General features: G+C 45.0%; 1 pseudogene; it reads left to right on the plus strand.

Annotated features, from left to right (window-relative positions):
- The first annotated feature begins 10,052 nt into the window (after positions 1 to 10,052).
- LOC116970564 lies at positions 10,053 to 10,194 on the plus strand (annotated as a pseudogene).
- The last annotated feature ends 219 nt before the right edge of the window (positions 10,195 to 10,413 follow it).

The raw sequence follows: 10,413 nt of genomic DNA on the forward strand, positions 1-10,413 counted from the left end.
TGATATTTTTAAAAATTACGTTGCAAAATTGTCTAAACGCTTTTTTTTCGCTTCTTTATTCTGAGGTATTGTGTGTAGACAGATGATAAAAAAATATATATTTTAGTCCATTTTAAAATAAGGCTGTAACGTAACAAAATGTGGAAAAAGTGTAGAGGTCTGAATAATTTCTGAGTGCACTGTACCAAACAAAGCTTTTACTGCCCTTTAACTTTTTGGCCGGGTTACGTTCGTACTGCCCTATTGCCTTATTGTTACCCACTGTTGTCCTTTGACAAAAGTTCCCAATCCTCTGGCTTCCTGCTACTCTTTACAATGTTATACACCCATACCGTTAGTTTCATTTCATCCCTAACTTCCTTTGTCATTCACGACTGTCTCTTACTCCCCTTAGAATATTTCTCCCTCTTTGGAACGAAATGATTCTGCACCTTTCGGCTTATATCCAGACATTCCTGCCATTGCATTTCCACCATCATTCCTGCTAGTTTCGTTTTCCAGTTGATTTTGGCCAGCTCCTCTCTCATGCCTTCATTGTCCCCTTTGTTCGACTGCAACACTGACACTTCTGATTTAACGTTTTCACTCTCAAATGCAGATTGAAATTTATCATATTATGTTCACCAACACCTACTGGTTCCATTTGCTTGAGTTCATTAGACAAAATTAATTCCAGCAATGTCTTCTCTCTTGTAGGCTCCCGTACAAGCTGCACTAAGAATCCATCTTGGAAACACTCTACAAACTCACTTCTTGAGGTCCAGAACCAGCCTGATTTTTCCAGTATACCTGCATATTGCAATCTCCCATAACCACCTTGGTTATCTTTGTTACATGCTGCAACTTGCATCCTATAAGCAGGCTACTGTTTGGGGGCGTGTAGATGACTCCCGTTAGTGTCTTCTTACCTTTTTACATTTTCTCAGTTCTATGCACAGTGACTCTACATCGTCAGTCCCCATGTCAACCCACGCAAGGGACTGAAATTAATCCCTCGCCAACAGAGCTACCCCACCTCATCTGGATATTCTGAATATCCAGTTACATGTCCCGATCCTCCTGCAGCCATGTCTCTGTAACCCCACAATATCATATGAAACAATCTCAGACTGAGCCTCAAACTCATTCCTTCGAGCCTGCACCACCATTCGATATGATCATGGCTGATCATCCAACTCAATATCCCATCCCTGTCTTCTCTCTATACCCCCTGATCCTTTTAGACACAAGGGCCACATCTAACTCCCTCTTAAATATAGCCAATGAATTGGCCTCAACCACCTTCTGTGGCAGAGAGTTCCACAGATTCACCACTCACGGGGTAAAAAAAAGATTTTCTCATCTCGGTCCTAAAAGACTTCCCTCTTATTCTTAAACTGTGACCCCCTAATTCTGGACTTCCCCAACATCGGGAATAATCTTCCTGCATCTAGCCTGTCCAACCCCTTAACAATTTTGTAAGTTTATATAACATCCTCTAAATCTTCTAATTCTAGCGTGTACAAGCGTATCCAGTCTTTCTTCATATGAAAGTCCTGCCATCCCAGGAATTAGTCTGGTGAACCTTCTATGTACTCCCTCTATGGCAAGAATGTCTTTCCTCCGATTAGGAGATCAAAATGTACGCAATACTCCAGTAGAACCTCCCTGCACTTATACTCAAATCCTTTTGCTATGAATGCTAACATACCATTTGGTTTCTTCACTGCCTGCTGCACCTGCATTCCTACTTTCAATGATTGGTGTACCCAGACAACCAGGTCTCGTTGCATCCCCCCTTTTCCTAATCGGCCACCATTCACATAATAGTATACTTCCTGTTTTTGCCACCAAAGTGGATAACCTCACATTTATCCACATTATTCTGCATCAGCCATGTATTTGCCCACTCACCCAGCCTATCCAAGTCACCTTGCAGCCTCCTAGCATCCTCCTCACAGCTAACACTGCCCACCAGCTTCGTGTCATCCGCAAACTTGGAGATGTTACAATCAATTCCCACATCCAGATCATTAATATGTATTGAAAATTGCTGGGGTCCCAGCACTGAGCCTTGCGGTACCCTACTAGCCACTGCCTACCACTCTGAAAAGGACCCGTTTACTCCTACTCTTTGCTTCCTGTCTGCCAGCCATTCTCTATACACATCAATACTGCACCCCCAATACCGTGTGCTTTAAGTTTGCATACTGATATCCTATGCGGGACCTTGTCGAAAGCCTTCTGAAACTCCAGATATAACACATCCACTGGTTCTCCCTTATCCACTCTATAACCATATAACACTATCCACTCTATAACCATATAATCATATAACTCTACTAGTTACATCCTCGAAAAATTCTATAAGATTCGTCAGACATGATTTACCTTTCATAAATCCATGCTGACTTTGTCCAATGAATTCACCACTTTCCAAATGTGCTGCTATCCCATCTTTAATAAATGACTCCAGAATTTACCCCACCACCGATGTTAGACTAACTGGTCTGTAATTCCACGTTTTCTCTCTCCCTCCCTCTTTAAAAAGCGGGGTTACATTAGCTACCCTCCTGTCTTCAGGAACTACTACACTAATGCGTCCACTATTTCTGGGGCTACTTCCTTAAGTACTCTGGGATGCAACTTATCTGGCCCTGTGGATTTATCTATTCCTTAGTGAAGACAGAACCAAAGTAGTTATTCAATTGGTCTGCCAGGTCCTTGTGCCCCATGATCAATTCGCCTGTTTCTGACTGCAAGGCACTTACATTAGTTTTAACTAATCTTTTCCTCTTCACATGTCTATAAATACTTTTGCAGTCAATCTTTATGTTCCCTGCCCGTTTTCTTTCATGATCTGTTTTCCCTTTCCTAATTAAGCCTTTTGTCCTCCTCTGCTGGACTCTGAATTTCTCCCAGTTTTCTGGCAGGCTGCTTTTTCTGGCTAATTTGTACGCTTCATCTTTTGTTTTGATACTATCCCTGATTTCCCTTGTTATTCACGGATGCACTACCTTCCCTGATTTATTCCTTTGCCAAACTGGGATGAACAATTGTTGTAGTTCATCCATGCAGTTTTTAAATGACTTCCATTGCATATCCACCGCCAACCCTTTAAGAATCATTTGCCAGCCTATCTTAGCCAATTCACGTCTCAAACCCTCAAAGTCACCTTTTTTTAAGTTCAGGACCATTGTTTCTGAATTAACAATATCACTCTCCATCCTAATGAATAACCCAACCATATTATGGTCACTCTTGCCCAAGGGGCCACGCATAACAAGACTGCTAACTAACCCTTCCTCTTTACTCAATACCCAGTCTAGAATAGCCTGTTCTCTCGTTGGTTCCTCTACATGTTGGTTTAGAAAACTATCCCGCATACATTCCAAGATATCCTCTTCCTCAGCATCACTGCCAATTTGATTCACCCAATCTATATGTAGATTGAAGTCACCCTTTATAACTGTTTTACCTTTGTAGCACGCATTTCTAATTTCCTGTTTGATGCCATCCCCAACTCCACTACTGCTGTTAGGTGGATTGTACACAACTCCCTCTAGCGTTTTCTGCCCCTTAGTGTTTCGCAGCTCTACCCATATCGATTCCACGTCCTCCAAGCTAATGTACTTCCTTTCTATTGGAAAAGCACCTGGACCTGATGGTATACCCGGTCGTGTTCTAAAAACGTGTGCGGACCAACTGGCGGGAGTTTTTACGGACATTTTCAACCTCTCACTTCTGAGGTCTGAGGTTCCCCACCTGCTCTAAAAAGGCATCAATTATACCATTGCCCAAGAAGAGTAAGGTGATGTGCCTCAATGACTATCGACCAGTGGCACTAACGCCGGTGGTGATGAAGTGCTTTGAGATGTTGATCATGGGGCAAATCAACTCCTACCTCGACAAAAACCTGGACCCACTGCAGTTCGCCTACCGCAACAACAGATCAACGGTGGATGCGATCTCGCTGGCCCTCCACTCCGCTCTGGACCACTTGGACAACAAAAACTAATATGTCAGGCTGTTATTCATAGATTACAGCTCGGCATTTAACACAATCATCCCATCTAAGCTGGTTACCAAACTCGCAGAACTGGATCTCTGCGCATCCCTCTGCAATTGGATTCTCGACTTCCTCATTCACAGACCACAGTCTGTTCGTATTGGTGTAAATGTGTCAGCCTCGATAACAATCAGCACGGGAGCACCTCAAGTCTACGTGCTCAGCCCCCTGCTGTACTCACTCTATACTCATGACTGCATAGCCTGTCTCAGTGCGAACTCCATCATCAAGTTCGCTGACGACACCACTGTTGTGGGACGTATCACTGATGGGGACGAGTCAGAGTATAGAAGAGACATCGAGCAACTGTCCATATGGTGCCGGCGCAATAACCTGGCCCTCAACACCAGCAAAACCAAGGAACTGATTGTGGACTTTGGAAGGAGTAGGAGGGTGACCCACAGCCCCATTTATATCAACAGGTCGATGGTTGAAAAGGTCTAGAGCTTCAAATTCCTGGGCGTGCACATCTCTGAAGATCTTTCCTGGTCCGAGAACACTAATGCAATTATCAAGAAAGCTCATCAGCCCCTCTACTTCCTGAGAAGTTTACGGATAGTCGGTTTGTCAAGGATGACTCTCTCTAACTTCTACAGGTGCACAGTAGAGAGCATGTTGACCGGTTGCATCGTGGCTTGGTTCGGCAATTTGAGCGCCCTGGAGAGGAAAAGACTGCAAAAAGTAGTAAACACAGCCCAGTCCATCATCGGCTCTGACCTTCCTTCCATCGAGGGGATTTATCGCAGTCGCTGCCTCAAAAAGGCTGGCAGTAACATCAAAGACCCACACCATCCGGGCCACACACTCATCTCCCTGCTACCTTCAGGTAGAAGGTACAGGAGCCTGAAGACTGCAACAACCAGGTTCAGGAATAGCTACTTCCCCACAACCATCAGGCTATTAAACCTGGCTCGGATAAAACTCTGATTATTAATAATCAATTTTCTGTTATTTGAACGATCAGTTTATTTATTCATGTGTGTATATATTTATATTATGGTATATGGACACACTTATCTGTGTTGTAGCAAATGCCTACTGTGTTCTGTATGCTGAAGCAAAGCAATAATTTCATTGTGCTATACAGGGACACATGACAATAAACTCACTTGAACTTGAACTATTGCGTTAATCTCCTCTCTAACCAGCAACGCTACCCCGCCTCCTTTTCCTTTCTGTCTATCCCTCCTGAATATTGAATATCCCTGGATGTGCAGCTCCCAGCCTTGGTCACCCTGGAGCCATGTCTCCGTGATCCCAACTATATCATATTCATTAATAACTATCTGCACATTCAACGCATCCACCTTATTATGAATGCCCCTTGCATTAAGATACAAAGTCTTCAGGCTTGTTTTACAACACTCTTTCCCCTTATACAAATATGTTGAAAAGTGGCCCATTTTAATTTTTGCCCTGGATTTGTCTGCTTGCCACTTTTACTTTTCACCTTGCTACCTATTGCTTCTACCCTCATTTTACACCCCTCTGCCTCTCTGCTCTTGCACCCACCCCCCTGCCACATTAGTTTAAATCCTCCCCGACAGCACTAGCAAACACTCTCCCAAGGACATTGGTTGCATTTCAGCCCAGGTGCAGAGCGTCCTGTTTGTACTGGTCCCACCTCCCCCAGAACTGGTTCCAATGCCCAATACATTTGAATCCCTCCCCCTTGCACCATTTTTGAAGCCATTTCATATTGATTCTTATTTCACTTGGCCATACTCTCCTATCCCTTTGTACCTTTATCAACAGACTGGTTCCGCCAAGATGCAGCACAGAACGCTACTGCATATCATTTGTCCCTGTGACTATCAGACAGTACAACCCCCCCCCCCCCACATCTGTGGTGGAGTACACTGACTCATCACTACTTCGCCGTCCATATCTCCCGCTTCCCTTTTCCCTAACTCAAAGAAGGATCTCGACCCGAAACGTCACCCATTCCTTCTCTCGAATGATGCTGCCTGACCCTCTGAGTTACTACCACATTATGTGTGTGTGTTCAATTTAAACCAACATCTGTAGTTCCTTCCTGTACATTGGGCAGAATGGTCTGGAGGTTATGCTGCACCTTTAAGTTGCCTTGGTAGTTTCTTTCTGCTGACTGGAATGCATGCAACAAAAGCTGTAATTTAACTGTACTGCGCAAAACATAGAAACATAGACAATATGTGCTGTTGGAGGCCATTCGGCCCTTCGAGTCAGCACCGCCATTCATTGCGATGATGGCTGACCGTCCCATATCCATAAATCGTGCCTTCCTTCTCCCCATATCCCTTGACTCCACTAGCCCCTAGAGCTTTATCTAACTCTGCTCTATCTAACTCTCTCTAAAATCCAGGGAATTCCATAAATTCACAACACTCTGGGTGAAAAAAGTGTTTCCTCACCTCAGTCATAAATAGAAACATAGAAACATAGAAAGTAGGTGCGAGAGTAGACCACCAGGCCCGTCGAGCCCGCACCGCCACTCGCTCATGGCTGAACACTAAACAGACACACTTACCCACAAACAGTAGACACAAGACACAGAACACAAGACACTACCCTCCCCTTTATACCGCTATCACCCCTCTCCACCCCAAGAACCTCGTGATCTCCTGGGGGAGGCAAAAAACCGGATAAAAACCCAGGTCCAATTCGGGAAAAAAATCCGGGAAATTCCTCTCCGACCCCAATCCAGGCGATCGACACTTGTCCAGGAGATCACTCAGGTCTTACTATACTAACCATACCTAGGTCCATATCCCTGCCCTCTCCCCGTAGCCCCTTATCCCCTTGGCAGCTAAAAAACCATCTATTTTAGTCTTAAATATATTTAAAGTTTCTGCTTCCACTGCTCCCTGGGGCAGTGAATTCCATAAATTAACCACCCTCTGGGTGAAGAAGTTCTTCCTCATCTCAGTTTTAAAAGAGCCCCCCCTTATTCTGCAACTATGTCCCCTAGTTCTAGTTTCCCCGATCATTGGGAACATCCTCGGTGCATCCACCCGATCAAGGCCCCTCACGATCTTATATGTTTCAATGAGATCGCCTCTCATTCTTCTAAACTCCAAAGAGTAGAGTTCCAGCCTACTTAACCTTTCCTCATATGTCAATCCCCTCATTGCAGGAATTAATCTTGTAAACCTGTAAAACCTGTAAAAATTTATTTGTAAATGACCTCCCTTTTTTTCTAAGACTGCGGCCAATGGTTCTGGACTCGCTCAACATTGGGAACATTTTTATTGCAACACGTGACAATATATTATACTGAAACTGAACTGCACTGCACTGCATTTGGCGTAGTGTGTGTTGTTCTGGTCGCCCCGTTACAGGAAGGGTGTGGAGGCTTTTGAAAGGGTACAACAGATTATCGGAAAGCTAGCTGGATTAGAAGGTATTAGTTACAACGAGACGTATGATAGATTTAACTTCGGAGTCACGTGAGTGATTCCATGAAGAAGTTCAGCCAGTCCGTATGAGTGTCATTACTTCATCCGCAATGGCGAAGCACGGGACAGAAACGCAACTTACTCCTGCCAGCGGTAAGTTTAAACCTGCAGGTAAGTTTTGAATACATACTAGGTTGTGTTTTCTCGCAGGAACCTCTTCTTACAGAGGTTTTCTGCTGGATGTTGTAGCGCAGTCCGGTCGAGCCGCGGGGAAACCGGCTTTGGGCTGTGGGGAGACCCGGTCCAGACCACGGAACGCGGGAGCCGGTGGACGTCGGGTTCGCCACTCCAGCCGCTGGCAAGTCGGTCAGCGGCTTTCAGACCGCTGAGATTCCCGTGGAGAAGTAAGTCCTTGTGGTATCAGGGTGCCGATGTAGAGCACCATGGCTAATCCTGTGGGCAGGAAAAGCTATACAAAATCAAGTCCGTGGAGTCAGGCCAGGAGGATTCTCCTCCCAATAGAAGCGCCGTCAGTGGACGTCTGGTAAAGTTGAAGCACCTGATAGCAAGGATGCTCCATCACGACATGCTCCAGGAGGAGCTTTATATCAGTGAGGCCATCCCATGGGCCCGAAGCAGCAGCTTCTGGTAAGGGCTCAAAAGGGAAGGTCTGCTCTATGAAGAGGAGCTTTCTATCCACGGGTCTTGGGGGCCCGTGGCAGCAGCCCTGTCCAAGGGCTGTATAGGGAAGATCTGCTCCATGAAGAGGAGCTTTATATCTGCGGGTCCTCTTGGGGGCCCATGGCAGCAGCACCTGTAGAAGGGCTGCATTATGTATCCCTCATGGAGGAGGTTGAGCTTACCAGGGCAGTTTTGTTCTGACCCTGAGGTTGGAGGTATTGGAGAGCATACCCCAAGGCATCACAGCCAGGAAGGGCTGTTGAGCCAATAAAAAGAGCTCCAGCATGATATGCTCCAGCAAAAGGAGCGTTATATCCGCGGGTCTCGTCATGGGCTCCTGGCAGCAGCACCTGTTGAAGGGCTGCCTGGAAAGAGCTCCTGATGGAAAGGATGCTCCATAACTAAGATAGGTGGGGTTGCGGGTAATGAAGTAGAGTTTCAAAGTCTACAGAGAGATTTATGCCAGTTGGAAGAGTGGGCTGAAAGATGGCAGATGGAGTTTAATGCTGATAAGTGTGAGGTGCTACATCTTGGCAGGACAAATCAAAATAGGACGTACATGGTAAATGGTAGGGAATTGAAGAATGTAGGTGAACAGAGGGATCTGGGAATAACTGTGCACAGTTCCATGAAAGTGGAATCTCATGTAGATAGGGTGGTAAAGAAAGCTTTTGGTGTGCTGGCCTTTATAAATCAGAGCATTGAGTATAGAAGTTGGGATGTAATGTTAAAATTGTACAAGGCATTGGTGAGGCCAATTCTGGAGTATGGTGTACAATTTTGGTCGCCTAATTATAGGAAGGATGTCAACAAAATAGAGAGAGTACAGAGGAGATTTACTAGAATGTTGCCTGGGTTTCAGCAACTAAGTTACAGAGAAAGGTTGAACAAGTTAGGGCTTTATTCTTTGGAGCGCAGAAGGTTAAGGGGGGACTTGATAGAGGTTTTTAAAATGATGAGAGGGATAGACAGAGTTGACGTGGAAAAGCTTTTCCCACTGAGAGTAGGGAAGATTCAAACAAGGGGACATGACTTGAGAATTAAGGGACTGAAGTTTAGGGGTAACATGAGGGGGAACTTCTTTACTCAGAGAGTGGTAGCTGTGTGGAATGAGCTTCCAGTGAAGGTGGTGGAGGCAGGTTCGTTTTTATCATTTAAAAATAAATTGGATAGTTATATGGATGGGAAAGGAATGGAGGGTTATGGTCTGAGCGCAGGTATATGGGACTAGGGGAGATTATGTGTTCGGCACGGACTAGAGGGGTCGAGATGGCCTGTTTCCGTGCTGTAATTGTTATATGGTTATATGGTTATAACGATATGCTACAGGAAAATTAACTTTATATTCAAACGTCCCTTCGGGAGACTCTGGCAGCAGCACCTATAAAAGGGCTGCATGATATTTCCCTCTTGGAGGAAGTGAACACGGAGTCAGTTTGTACTGACTGCGAGATCGAAAGTATAGCTGGTAAGCATATTTTAAGTTAATTCTAGAAGTATGTCTGTGGAACGACTTGGAATAAATGCGTATGGATTCAAGGGAGTCCTCGCAAAAGAAGGTGGAGAATACGCGGAAGGGGCTAGAGTTCCGCTCAGGCTACAAATGCCGGGAACAAACTACGCTTCAGGGGTGACTTTAAAATAAGCCGCTGAACCTTATATTCATGTAAGAACTATTCAACAGGCAAAACCTGGATAAGGAAGCAAAAGCTGTTGGACCAATCGAGGTGCCAACAACGAGCAAAGCTTCATCGTTGCGGCAACAACACACCTCATGTCTTCGTTGACAGTAAACAGTTCACTGAAGTTGGTGGCAGCATGAAAGTTGGACAGAGGTCTTAAATCCGTGACCCAAGTCGGGCTCAGGAAAATATATGGGACCATCTACAAGTTGGTAATATTTACAGTTGTTTGTACTAATGAAAATGATAACGTGTTTAGTTAATGTGTTGTATGAAAATAGCATTTTCCCTTGATTAGGATGGAAGGGGACATAGTGGCCTTACAACACACAAATGGTTGTCATTTAACCATTTAAAGCTGCACAATACTACGGTTCCAAGCACAGAAATTGGGCCAGATTTGTCTTTACAGGCAAGCTCAGAATTATGTCCAGATTCGTCTTTCGAGGCAGGCAGATTCGTCTTTCGAGGCGGGATTATGGTCAGGAATGGCTTTCGGGACTGGCCCGGAAAACTGGCCAGAGTTGTATCTCGAGCAGGTACGGAATTCACAGGCATTGTGTACAAAGTACAAAGTGAATTTACAGAAAACACTGCTTTGTGTCGAATAGGTTAGGAGGACACA

The sequence above is a fragment of the Amblyraja radiata genome, chromosome 2 (assembly GCF_010909765.2).
Source record: "Amblyraja radiata isolate CabotCenter1 chromosome 2, sAmbRad1.1.pri, whole genome shotgun sequence".
NCBI classification, from domain to species: Eukaryota; Metazoa; Chordata; class Chondrichthyes; order Rajiformes; family Rajidae; genus Amblyraja; species Amblyraja radiata.